Below are 12,332 nucleotides of genomic sequence, written 5' to 3'. Positions count from 1 at the left end.
GCCTAGGGAGCTGGCTCTCAAATCCCAATTTGCAAATGGGCAAATGAAGGATCAAAGAGGCAGAATGACTTATCTGGTGCTGGCTGGTCCAACCCCAAATTCTCTGTAAGTGCAGAGGTTGCAAGGGCAGGACTGGCAAAACGTCTTGGAGATCCAGGCGGGGAGAGTCCATCAGACTGGGACCTGCAGCAAGGCTTCATGGAGGGTGGTACTCACTGGTGCCTGGACAGAGAGGGGATTTCAATAGAGGCTAGACAGAGTGTCAGGACGAGGGTGAGTGAGCAAGGCCAAGGAGGGTGGAGTGCACCGACATTTGGGTGATGGGAATGGAGGGGAGCTGGAAAGGAAGATAGATACAGCCAGATTTCGTGGCCACCTGGAGTGCTGGAGGAGGGCCTGCTCTTTGTTGTGCAGGCACCGGGGAGCCACAGAAAGTTCTGGGGGTTAGAAGCATTACAGAGCTGGCTGAGAGAAAACTGGAGGGGCGGGATGGAGGCCAGGAGACCACGGAAGAGGCTGGTGCAGAGCTGTGGACGTGGAGAGGAGACTCGTGGTGGCTCAGAGGGCCAGGAGCTGGGGGAGCACTTCTCTGGGGAGAGTATTTGTACTTCCTGGGTGATTGGGCCTCATCTGCGAAATGGCATCATGGCAACGCCACTGGCTCTTGGGGCTCTTGTGAGAACTGAAGTTCTCAGCACGGCCCGTTTATGGGGGGCCCTCCCCTTCCACTCCTTCAGGCACAGTTGTTCAGTGCCATGTCTGGACACTGCCCGCCTAGTGGCCCTGTGCCGAGAACTGCACTTTCTTCACGCGGCACTGACTCCCCGCAGCCCCCTTGAGGGCCATAATATTCGCAGGGTCTTGTACAAGGCACACAACCAGGGCCGCTCCAGCCACAGCGTCCTGGAGATCGGGGCCTTTGTACCAGTGGCATGTGACCTCCTGGCTCGCAGCCCCACTCAGTTAGGCCGACCCAGCTCAAGGACTCCTGGGACCTGCAGTGGCCCGCCTCCGATGACCCCATCTCACCTCCGGCCCACTCCTGGGCCCCTCTGGGGTCCCCCATCCCTGCCTCTGTCCGGCGCTCCCTCATCTCCCAGACCCCACCACCCCCCTGACAGTGCTGCCCTTTATGGCCCTACAGAGGGATCTGAGCCTCCTGAAGGCCAAGAAAATAGGCCCAATGACAGCTGGCTCCTGCCAACCCCCGGGCACAGCCAAGATGCAATTTTGGTCTCAAGGAAACCTCGCACTTGGAAGAAGCACTCAGAGTTCTTCTGCTAGGAACCAGGGAGGTCGGCGGTGAGCGCAGGCTTTCCTCTAACTGCCGACTGATGCAATTCTATGAATCACTACAATGGGCTCAGGGTGGCAGCTTTTTATAGCAGAACCAACGGTTGGCAACAACAACCTCAGGTATGCCAATTTCTGAAAGCCTCCTGGCTGACATCTTCTGAGATGTTCTGGGTGTGGGAGAGGGAGGACTCAGGTTTATGGCTTCTCAAATTCACGCAGATTTGGAGGTCCCTTGGGCCTAGGTACTAAATCCCTGCTGCCCGACCTTCCCCCATTAGGACATGGGCCTCCACCGCATCTTATCTCCTATTTCTTGTTAGTCTAAAAGCTCCCACAACCACGTGATTCTCCCCCTGGGAGGGTGCAGGGGGTACAGGCTGGGGAGGTGGTGCTGGTACTGAGGGTACAGAGAGGGTTAGACTCTGGCCCTGGCCTCAAGGTGCTCAGGAGTAATTGCAAAAAAATGCACTATGACAAGACACGTTAACAACCTCTGTAGCCATTTTTAGGAGGAGCCATAGCTTGGCCTGGGGACTAGGAGGGTGGATCTGTAGAGGGATTGCTCATGCAAAGATGCACAGTGGAAAAATCCAAAGGAAAGAGAATCCTTCTGTGTGGCCGATGGGAGAGTTTAGGGAAGATGGCTGGCAGTCCACTTGGAGAGGTAGGACTGGGAGACTCGGAGGACTGGCTGAGCGATTTGATCATTTGGCAGATAACAGAGCCACTGAAGATTCTTTAGCAAGAGAGTGACATGTGAGTTGGCTTTTCCCCGGGAGGGGCTCAAGTGGAGGCGAAGCCCGTGAGGAGTGTACTGGCAGGCGCTGGGCAGAGGGGCCAAGCCTAAGTCAGGGACAGGGTCCCCCATTTGGAGAGTCTCCTAGGACCTGGGAGCCAGGCGTGACTTAGGGCTGACCAGGTAGGGAAGAGGCCAACAGAGGAGCCCCTGGGTAACTCACAACAGTAGGGCTCAGGCCTTTACTGCACAGATGGGGTAACCGAGGTCCGAAGAGGGCCAGGTTCCCACACGAGTCTGTAGGAGTTCCAGGCCTCAGCCCAACGCTGCGAACTCATCTGCTTGGACGGGCGCCCCCTTCCCTGCCTGCTCTGGGATCAGGCCTCCAGTCCCGCCTCCGCTCCCCAGGTTCTGTCCCATGGGGTAGATTTCTTCATTTCCCTGTTGGCAGTGATAGCAGCACCTGCCTTGTTGGGCTCCCGTGGGGATTAGATGAATTGACAGGTACAAAAGAGGAAAGGCTGGCACACAGCAAGTGCCCAGAGCATTCCTGCCATGGTCACCTCCCCTCCCCGCCTTTCTTCCTCCCTCCCCTTATCCGCCTTCCTGCCTTCACTCCCGTATACAACCCTTTCCCCACTTTTCATTTCCCTTCTTAAACAAACAGCATCCACCTGGTCAGGTGTGTTTTATGACAACAAAAATGACCTCTCTCAGCTCCCTGGGGGATTCCAACCAAGGGGAACCTCTCATACGCATACCACTATCCACTGAGCTTTCCCACCTTGGGGGCCTCACCGCTCCTTCTCACCAGACAGCCTGAGTGTTGGCAGCTCTCACAGCTCCAGGGTACAGGTGATTATGCCGAAGTGCAGACAGGTGAGATTACCTGTCCAAAGTCACACAGCTTGGAACTACGAGAGCTAGGGCTGTCCCACAGCAAAGCCTGTTGGCTGGGCCCCAGGGCTGTGCTGGAGACTGGCTGGCCCTTGGGGACATTCTACCCAAGGATATGTCACTCATTCATTTGTTCATTTATTCATTCACCATTATCTGTGTTTTCCTGTGGATCTTACTATTTTTTAAAGAACTTTTTTCCAGTTGCAGTTGACATTCAGTATTGTATTAGTTTCAGTTGTTCAGCATAGTGGTTACACATTTATATAACTTACGAAGTGATCCCCCGACACCCTACATAGTTATTACGATATTATTGACTATAATCCCTATGCTATGCTTTACATACCAGTGACTGTTTTGTAACTGCCAATTTGTACTTCTTAATCCCTTGCCCTTTTTCTTTTCTTTTTTTTTTTAATCCTCACCTGAGGACATTTTTTTTTTTTTTTTTTTTAATCCTCACCCGAGGACATTTTTCCACTTTTTATTCAGGTAGAGTGGGAGGGAGAGAGAGGAAGAGAGACAGAGAGAGAAACATCGACGTGAAAGGGACACATCAAGTGGCTGCCACCCGCATGACCAACCAGGGCCGGGGACAAACTGCAACTGAGGTACGTGCCCTTAGCGGGAACCGAACCCGGGTCTCTCAGGACTGTAGGCCGATGCTCTAACCGCTGAGCCAAACTGGCCAGGGCGCTTGCCCTTTTTCACCCAGTCCCCCAACCCTCTCCCATCTGGCAACCATCAGTTTGTTTTCTGTATCTGGATCTCACATTTATTTTTCTTTTTTTAAAATCCTCACCTGAGGATATTTTTCCATTGATTTTCAGATAGATTGGGAGGTCGGGAGGGAGAGAAAGAGAAACTTTGATATGAGAGAGACACAGCAATTGGTTGCCTCCCACACGACCCCAACCAGGGCCAGGGATCGAACCACAACCCAGGTGCATACCCTTGACTGGAATCGAACCCAAGACTCTTTGTCTGCAGGCCGATGATTTAACCACTAAGCCAAACTGGTCAGGGCAGATTTCATATTTCTTAAAGATGTAAACTGTCCTTTAAACTTCTATGTCGCCCCGTCCTTAGGAACATATGAAATGCTCCCACACGGAAGTTAAAGAAATACATACATAACAGAATACTTGTGAACATACTATGTCTACACTCCATGCCTTCACTTGCTCATCCAGCTTATTGCTTGAGCCACTGTGCTTAGTCTTCCATCCCCTGCACTCCATGGAATCCTATCTTGCCTGGGGCACTGATAATTGATCTCCAGCTAGACACATCCAGTTGTCACTTGTCAATCCTCTTTCACTGAGCTTCCTTTGACTTCATTAATCCCTCCACCTTCATGATACCCATGCTCTTCTTTTGACTCCCATGATATGCCCTCTTCTGCTTTACTTCAACCTCCTGCAATTCTTCTTCAGGCCCCTTTATGAGCTCCTCTTCTGAGGCCCATTCCTTCAAGGTTGAGTCCTCTTCTCTCTCAATGTACTTTCTTTCTCTAATTGTTCTTATAAATTCTCCGAGATCTAAAACTCTAGTCAAGGAGAGCTTTTGTGAAGAGCATCTAACCCCAAACCACCAAAGGAGCCCTTCTATAACAAAGACATGGAGAAGAGACCACTTTTGGGTGAAATGAAATTAGTAGTAAAAATCACCAAACCCACAAGATGTCTCACCTTTCTTCTTTTACCTTTGATCACCAAAGAGCATTTTCACACAGGAGCAGAAGACCAGCATTTAGTGGCCATCTTCTCTCTGTGAGGCATTGTCTAAACTAAGTGTAACCTCATTTACTCCTCACCAGCCAAGGGAGGGTTGGAGTGGGATATTAGTTTGTTAGTTCCTGCATAACAAATATCCCAAAAGTAAGTGGCTTAAAACAATAACTTATTTGCTTCACAATTCCTTGGGTTAGCAGTTTGGGCTTGGCTCAGCTGGATGGTTCTTTGCTGGCCTGACTGGGCTCCCTCATGAGTCTGTGGTCAGCTGGTGGGCCTCTCTCCACCAGCAGGCTCCTCTGGGCTTTTTTACGTGGCAGGAAAAAGTTCCAAGATAGCAAAAGCAGAAGCTGCAAAGCCTCCTGAGGCCCAGGCTTGAAACTGGCACAGTGTCACTCCCACCACGTTCGATTAGCCCGAGCAAGTCATGGGCAGCCTGACTCAAGGGCCAAAGGGACAAACCCCACCTTTTTAAAAAAAAAAAGAAATCTTGTCTTAGTACTTATTTCTTTTCTTTTTTCTTTTTTTAAAAAAGTGCTCTTACTGATTTTTTAGAGAGAGAGCTAGAAACATCGATGTGAGAAAGAAACATCGATCGGCTGCCTCCTGCACACCCCCCACTGGGGATCGAGCCTGAAACCCAAGCATATACCCCGACCGGGAATCGAACCAGGACCTCTCAGTCCGTGGGACAATGCTCAATTCGCTGAGCCACACCGGCAGGGCCAGATCCCACTTCTTGATGGGGAGGATTATATAGTATTGTGATCATGTCCTAATCTGCCACCTGGACAATCTTCATTTTATGAAGGAGGCTGGTAGGGACAAAGCAGCTGGAGGGACTCCAGGTCCAGTGCCCCTCCCACAGACCCAGACCTCTACCCCTTTGAGCTTGGAAATGCAGGCCTCGCTGGAGACACTGTTCCAAGGTGTCCCAGGCAGTTTGAAAACCCCAGGAACAAAGCTCAGAGAGGGATGATCGCCCAAGGTGCCCTGGTCATGAGGGCAGGGCTGGGGCAGGTCCTTGGCCCCCTGACTCCCTTTGCCATGTTTTTCTGGCCTGGGCAGAGTTCCCCAAACCTTTGTTAGGTCTCCTAGTACAAGTTTTTCTTTTGCCACAACTCATCTGTTATGGGTTGAACTGTGTTCCCCCAAAAGATATGTTGAAATCCTAACCCCTGGCATCTGTGAATGTGACCTTATTTGGAAATAGGGTGTGTACAGATGTAATCAAGTTAGGATAAGGTCACTAGGGTGGCCCTAATCCAATATGACTGGTGTCCTTATAAGAAGAGGGAAATCTGGACCCAGAGGAGCGTGGCCATGTGAAGTCAGAGGCACACAGGGAGAATGCCATGTGATGATAGAAGCAGGGAATGGAATGATGATGCTGCAAACTAAGAAACCTGCCAAGGATGAATGGAAACCCCCAGAAGCTGGGAAGGGGCAAGGGAGGATTTTCCGCTGAGCCCCAGAGGGAGTGTGGCCCTGCGACACACTGATCTCGGACTTCTGGCCGTCGGAACGGTGACAGGATGCATTTCTGTTGTTTAATACCCCAGTTTACGGTGCTTTGTTTCAGTCACCCTAGGAAACTCATACACCTCCTATATCATTACTCATTTAATTTTTTTCCCCTTTCAAATAGATTCATTTTTAAACAACTTGCACACATTATGCTACAAAGTAAATCTTCCATCACTACTATAAATGAAAGGCCACAATGCTTTCCATAAATAGAAGGAGACTTAAAAATAAAGACAATGAAAACCAGACAATCTAGCCGGATGCAGTTGCCCGACAGCTTTGATCTGGGGACACCTTTGTTGAAAAAGGAGATGATCGAGTGACAAAGGATATTGAAGACACACAAGCACCTAGCTGAGTCTTCTTGATTTACTAGAGGGATAAGACAAAGAAATGAAAAGAAGAAATTTCCTTATTACCTGAAAATGTCTCATTCTGAAATGTCTCCAATGATTTGGGCTTCAGAGTAAGCATTCCCCTATCCTACACACACTTCTCTTATATTTGAAGAAATTGAGGCCCAGAAAGGTTCAATGGTTTTCCCAAGGGCACACAACATCAGTGGCCGAGTCTGGATTTGAGCCAAACTCCTATGTGCTTTCCAGGAAATTGCACATTGGAGGCGTCTTGGTCTGTTCAGTGGCCTTGCGTCGTGCCAGGTGGCCATGGGCTGAGCCCATGGACACAGAGCAAGGGCAGTAAACTCTGAAGACTGTGCAAACACACAGCTTGCATGTCCTAATCTCATAGCAATTGCAGCCATGTGAAGTCTGGGCAGAATTATTATTATGCTTCAAGGCAACTGGACCTGGGCAAAATTTGACTCACACTGAGGGTTATAATCCAAGTGGTGATCAAAAGAGTTCTTTCTTCTTGCTCCATTGGACCATCTAGATTGAAAACCAGGGTCCATGCAGGCAGCTGTTTCTCATCCTGCCACATCTGGTCACATGCTAAACCCCAGAGGTCGTAGAGTGCACCTCCAAAACAGGCATCTCCTTCACCCTCGTTCTGACCCTGCAGCCATTTGCTTCCTTCTACCTTTACTTCTCTCTTCTCCTCGTTTCCATCCTGCTCTGGCCCACGGTAAGGAGTAGGGTCATATCTAAGGTTCAAATCCTAGCTCCACTGTGTGGCCTTGGGTAGATGGCTCATCATCCTGAGCCTTTTCTCATCTTTGAAATGGGTCCCTTCCTCCCAGGTTATTGGGAGGGGTCAATGAGATCATGCCTGGCACACGGTAGGAGTTGAGTAAATATCGCTTCCCTCCTACCGCACTGCAAGCTCCTGTCTTCTCTGTCACTCAGCTTGCCACAGGGCTTCTCAACATCACCTTTAATCGTGTGAACTGTGCTGGGCCCTGTGCTAAGCCCTGTCATACATTAACTCATTTAACCTTTCCTTCATCCTTGTGCAAGAGATACATACTGTCACTACCCCAGACAGAGGGGCCTGTGCCTGAGAGGGCTCCTTGGGACAACGATTCTTCAGAGCCAGAGAGAAGTGCCCACCCAGAGCCCAGAGTGCCTGACTGTTGGCCTCTTCCCCCATCTACCCACCTGAGGGTGGAGAGGTCCACTGGTGTGCCCCCGGGGCCCAAGGGGGGATGAGCAGGGCTATTTGAGGGGGTTCAGGGTGTAGCTGAGCTAGAACGGGAGGCCAGTTGTCTTGTCTCACGTGCATGTGTCCAAAGCTGTTCAAGGGCCAGGGCAGAGCCAGGGGTGGCAGGAGAGGAGCGAGGGCCACAGAGGGAGGGCTGGCTCTCCACCCCCACCTTCCCACCACTTGCAGTCTCAAACTCCAAGGAGACAGAGAGTTGGTCACTCAAACTTGGCTCACCATGAAAACACACCTGCCGAGATGGAAGGGTGGGCTGTTTTATTTAGTAGCGTAGTAGCTTGATGCATAACTTTCCAACATCGAGACAGATGCGCATGCTCCTCCATTTTCTGTCTTGGGGCAGGCCCTGCCGGTGCAAGGAATGGCCTGGTGCCGTCCCTGTTCTCTCAAACACTGATGCACAGAGGACAAAGCACTCATCAAAGGAAAGAGTGTGCTGAGCCCAAGCCTTTTAATATACAAGTGGAGAAGATCAGGCTTCAGACCTGCAGATAGCACCCAGGCACGCAAGTGTGGATAATGGCCTTGGAGGCCAGCTTCAGTCCCATGTGGCAAGTCACCTCCACTGTTGGTGCCCTGGTTTCCCCACATGCACAGTGAAAGCATTGGCTTCTTCCCTCCCCCAGTGCCTGTCTAGGATCACCCTTGATAACCTTGGACCTGTCTCTTCCCTTCCCGTCCTCCAAAATGAGCCCCTTACCTCAAGCATCTGAGACCTGGATGGATAACCTCCCATATCCCTCTTTCCCACCGTCCTCCACGCATATTACAGTTTTTTCAAGAAGGCAAAAATAATCAGAATGACAGCAGTAATGGTGAGCACTCACCTTGTGTAGCCCCTGACCTTTACAGTGACCTTAGAAGGGGCTCAAGTGCCACCCTCATTTTAAAGACGGACAAACGGAGGCTCAGTTAGGGACTGGTTTCCACCTAAGATCCAGCTGGTAAGGGTCATAGCCTAGAACCGAACACACGTCTCTCTGATCCCTGAAGCCCACACATCTGCCCTACAGCTGCAAACCACAGATGAGAGGGAACTTCTCGGCCCTGCTGTGTGTCCTGGGGCAAATCACTCAACCTTTCTGAGCCTCAGTTTCTCTGGGGAAGTGGCCTCGGAGAGTGCCTGGGGTGACCAAGAGCTGAGGGATTCTGGGACTTCGGGAGTGGACCTGGGGTGGCCTGTGTGTGAGCCAGGGCCCACCCTGCCTGGCTCAGACAACTAGTCCTGAGTGCCCAATCAGGCCAGCCTTGGATCAGGCCATAAGTGGGAACAAAACAGTCAGGGAGCTTGCCTCCCCGGCTTTGTTTATTGTCTGGGAGCTAGGAATATTTTGAATTGTTGTGTTTGGGGAGGGAGGGAAAAAATAACCAAATATAAGAAGGCAGCCAGTGAGAGGCCCGGGCAGGAATGCAGAGGAATTAGGCCTGCCTGGGTATGTCTGGGAGTGGAGATGCTCCCAGAGGCCCAGCACCCTCCACGTCAAGGATGCTGGGCTCGGGTGAGATGTGCAAATTGCCTGGAGAACTTTCTTCTTAAAAAAGCCTCATGCTCAATTAAATTAGGGTTTCTGAGGGTGGGAACTAGACAGAAAGATCTGTTCAAGTTTCCTGGGTGATTGCAATGGGCAGCCCAGGTTGAGAACGGAGTGCCGCCCGATAGTAGCCCATCAGAAGCCCCATCAGAGGGCTTGCGATACATGACCCCTGGGTCTCAGCCCAGAATTCCCAATTCAGGAGATCTGGGCGGGGTCCGGGACTATGAATTTCTCCCAAGCTCCCGAGCACCACTGCTGCTGGCCTGGGGGCCACACTTTGAGAGTCGCTCAGGGTTACAGAACCTTTATGGATCCCTCAGGGCTTTGATCCAATCTCTCCAAAGGAGAGGGGGAAGGGAGGTGGCTCCCAAATACACGATATTATATTCAAGACTGGCCTCCTTTCCCCGCTGCTACACCAATAGTTTTGCAATGTGTGTGTGCGTGTGTGTAGGAAGGTGCTCCTGTGTGTGGGTGTGGGTGTGTGGCAACTGTAGGCAGCTACGGAGCCGTTTATTCGGCAGTCATTTGTTGGACTCCCACCATGGGCCTGGTACTTCTCTAGGCCCTGGGGTTGCGGCGCTGGACCCTGCATTCGTAGCCCTGCTTGTGTGAAGCAGGCAGCCTAGATGTGGAAACATATGTAAGAGTGATCAAGGTACCTTCACTAGGTTATCCAACTTTGGATGAAAATAAAATCAAGCTAAGGCGTAGTACTGGGGGAGGGGCAGGTGGATATCTGAGACACAGTGGTCAGGGAAGTCTTTGGGGAGCAGGCATTGGCTAAGGCCTAAAGTGTGGGGAGAAGCCTGGGAAGGGCTGAGGAGAAAGTGTTCTGGGCAGAGTAGCCAGAGCAAAAGCCCCATGGCAGAAGGAGCTTGGGGTTGAGGAAAAGCCAGGAGAGCATGTGGCTGTAGGGGTGGGAAGTGAGTGACAGAGATGGGGGGCATGTCTCAGAGGCTGTGAGGAGTGTGGGCTTAGTGCCAGCATGGTGGGAGCTGTCTCTGGGTTCAAAGCAGAATGGGAAACTGAGTGGGTCTGAAGCTCTTTCTTTTGATTTTTGCTGAGGTATTCATGGCATTGAGTGATACGCAGCAAATCTCAAGTATACAGCTCCATGGGTGTTTATATGTGTGGCCTTCCCCTAAATCAGGTTATAGCATCTTTCCAACCCTCAACCCCAATCGTTCCTCAGATTTCCAGGACCACAGACTCACTCCCCCTGACTGAAAAGTCCCTATTGCCCGATTGGTGAGGCTCAGTGGTTGAGCATCGACCCACGCGCCAAGAGGTCACCAGTTCAATTCCCAGTCAGGGCACATGCCCAGGTTATGGGCCAAATCCCCAGTGGGGGGCATGCAGGAGGCAGCTAATGGATGTTCTCTCTCATTGATGTTTCTATCTCTCCCTCTCCCGTCCTCTCTCTCTAAAATCAATAAAGAAAAAAATTAAAAAAAAAAAAAAGTCCCTATCAATGAAACAAACAGCACCTCCCCAGGTCTTCTCTCACCCAGCAGGTGTTTTGGAGATCCCCTAGGGTTTTGTGCATCTCAGAAGTCCTTCTTGTTTATTTTCCTTTCTCCTCTGGATGTACACGACCAGGGCTGTGTCCTTTCCCCTCTGGCTATCATGAATAGTACTGCTATTTACATTCTTGTATGAGTTGTGTACAAAAAAACAAAATTCACCTGAGTAAATTTGAAGTTCTAATTGGCTTTATTAATCGATTCATGAATTGGGCAGAGAATCCAATTTAGTGAATAGAAGGCCCTCTGAGAATGGAAGGTGTTTATAGAAAAGAAGGCAGGGCAAAAAAAGCTATTAGCAAAAGAAAAAAAGGATTATTTTTGGGCTGGGACACCTTCCTTTTGGGGGAAGAGAACAAGAAGGGTTTTTGTCATGCAGATTGCCTCTTCCTTTGGGAAATGTAGGAGGGCCCCTGGGACAGATTACCTCATTGGTGTTGACCAGAAAATTCCAGACCAGTTGATTACATTTCTGGAGAAGGTCAAAAGTCAAAGCTACAGTTGGTTTAGGTATTAAATCTAGGCTTGGTATCATGGGCTTTTAGCACAAGTGATGCCATTTTGGGTTTGTGGCTTTTCATTTGAACACTAAGCATAGAATTATGGATAGAAAAGTGGCCCTATTAAAAGTAATCTCAGGCCCTGGCCGGTTTGGCTCAGCGGTTAGAGCATCGGCCTGCGGTCCGGAGAGACCCAGGTTCGGTTCCCGCTAAGGGCATGTACCTCGGTTGCAGTTTGTCCCCGGCCCTGGTTGGTCGTGCGGGTGGCAGCCACTCGATGTGTCCCTTTCACATCGATGTTTCCCTCTCTCTCTCTCTCTCTTCCTCTCTCTCCCTCCCACTCTATCTGTGCAAAAAATGGAAAAAAAAAAAATGTCCTCGGGTGAGGATAGATAAAAGTAATCTCAGCCCTGGCCAGTTTGGCTCATCGGTTAGAGTGTTGGCCTGGCGACTGAAAGGTCTCAGGTTTGATTCCTGATAAGGGCATGTACCTGGGTTGGAGGTTTGATCCTCCGCAAGTTGGGGCCCTGCGGTAGGCAATTGTTGTCTCATATCGATATCTCTCTCTCTCTCTCCCCTCTCTCCCTTCCACTCTATCTAAAAATCAATGGAAAAATATCCTCGGGTGAGGATTAACAACAACAACAAAAAATAAAAGTAATCTTAGAGGCTGATCTGATCATAAATTCCGAACTGGCCCGGTAGTGGTAAGGCAGTCATACCCCAGGCATACAACTTCTTGTAAAAGGCTTATCTTTGCCCTAAGCAAACCTCATCCATCGTTTCTGTGCATCTAGGTGGACATAACCTTTGTTAACCTCTTTTCAGACCCCTCCTTCTAAATTGTGACCACCTGTTCAAATTCCTCCCTCTAAACCTGACCACCCTTTCAAATCTCTCTCTGTAAAGGGTGACCACACTCAAGACAACGATCCTGTCACCCGTTCCAGCCTCGCTTT

Source organism: Molossus molossus, unplaced genomic scaffold (assembly GCF_014108415.1).
Source record: "Molossus molossus isolate mMolMol1 unplaced genomic scaffold, mMolMol1.p scaffold_m16_p_18, whole genome shotgun sequence".
NCBI lineage: Eukaryota > Metazoa > Chordata > Mammalia > Chiroptera > Molossidae > Molossus > Molossus molossus.
The sequence above is the reverse complement of the archived record's forward strand: the minus strand, read 5'-3'. Positions refer to the sequence as shown.